Source organism: Egretta garzetta, unplaced genomic scaffold, assembly GCF_000687185.1.
Source record: "Egretta garzetta isolate BGI_Z169 unplaced genomic scaffold, ASM68718v1 scaffold100, whole genome shotgun sequence".
NCBI classification, from domain to species: Eukaryota; Metazoa; Chordata; class Aves; order Pelecaniformes; family Ardeidae; genus Egretta; species Egretta garzetta.
This window is the reverse complement of record NW_009258265.1, coordinates 1,859,952-1,861,715: the sequence shown is the minus strand read 5'-3', so window position 1 is coordinate 1,861,715 and position 1,764 is coordinate 1,859,952.

Below are 1,764 nucleotides of genomic sequence, written 5' to 3'. Positions count from 1 at the left end.
CCTCCTAGCCTAACAGCAACAGCCAACCTCCAACAAAAAATGCCACGCAAAGCCCCAGAGAAGCTGCAAACCCGCTGCCTGGGACATCATAAGCCATACCGGAGAGAAGAGGGCCAGGCCAGGCCATCCACTGCAGGTCACGTTGGATCCAGCAGCCTCCCATCCTTCCCCTGGGGTCCAATGGGTCTAACTCTGCACAGCGAGGGGGGCACAGCCGTGCTCCTGTCACTAGCCCAGCTGTGGGGTGAGCCACAGTTGGGGCAGCCTCTGTGGTTATACCCAGGTCCCAAAACAGATCCAAGATGCGAATGCTGCAATGCTCACAAGCATGCACTGGTGTTGGGACACATCGCTGCCCTGCCCCAGGGCAGCCTTTGCACCGCAGGGAAACCAGTTGTCCCAGCAGAAGCCCTGAGGCTGCTGGAGCCAGCTGGATCTCTCTGCCCGCAGCAGGAAGTTGGTGGCAAGCACAGGCAGCCACCGCAACTCCCCGCTCCCAGCAAAGCCCAGGCTAAGCCCAGCAGAAGCATCGGCCTTGCAGGGCAGGAGGGCCTGGGCGCTTCCACCTCGCAGCTCTGAGCCGTGTGCTGGTCCCTCTCCTGGCCAAAAGCAGGGCCAAAGGTGCAGAGAGGAGAAGCCTCTGCTCTCTGGGAGGGCTGCTGGGGCGGCAGCAATGTGGATTCCTATTGCACAGCGCATTAGGCAACCCGTACGGATGCCAGGACCGGGCCGATCCTCTCTCTCAGGTGCCCGGAGGCAAATCCAGGCTCATAAGATCTTCACAGGCTTTTGGACTCTGGCAGTCAGGAAAGCAGCTTTCAACAGCAGGCAGCACAACTGGGGCTGCAGAAGCATTTGTAAAGACTGAGGCTGCGATCGGAGGCTAATAGGCACTTGAATGAGCAAAACAATAATAAAAAACTGTTATGGAAGGAAATAGAAAAAGGTTCATCCCCCCTCCCCCCAAAGAGACGAACGGAAACCACCCTGGAGAGGGGGGGTGTTCATTTGGGTCAAACAAGAAATCGGTGGCAAGGACCCCGGCTCCTCCCAAGGAAAGGCCCAGAGCAACTGTGACCGAGCAGGGCGAGACCGGGGGAGCTCTTTGGAGGCGGGAAGCCCGAGTCCTTGGAAGGGCCCCCACGAGCACCAGCGGAGCAACCTCACATCGGTGAAGAAGCACACTCCGGGGTCAGCTCCATGTCGAAGGTCAGTGACTCTGCAGGGAGACACAGCTGGAGGTTACAGGCTCCGTGCGTGGCTACAGGCAGGACTCCCTCGGGTGCTGTGTCCCACCGGACTCACCAAACTGCCCTCCTGCGTTGGCCTCTGCTCCCTCGCTGCTGTTGCCAAACTGCATGAGCGAGTCCAGGGTGCGCGGGGACATGGGCAGGTCGATGGTGTTGCTGAAGGAGGTGCTGTCCGAGGGAGGAAGGGAAAAGCACAGAAACCTCTGGGGTCAGGCTCTGCCCAGAGCTCTCCCCGACACCCAATCTCCCCCCCGACGGGCCTCAGGGCACGGCGCAGCCGGTCCCAAGAGCTCTCCAGAGGAAAGGGGCCCCAAGAGGGGAGGAACAGGCCTGCGGTTAGGGCAGCAAGTCAGAGCCTGGCTCAGCCCCCACGGTCTCCCCCTGCCCAGGCTGGGAGCCGCATGGCACCCAGGCAGAGTCCAGGCAGTGGTGGGAAGGAAGCCCCCTCTCAAGCAATACTGAGCATACAAATGTCCCTGTCCCTCCACCTCCCCAGCACTCAGACACCCCCCCC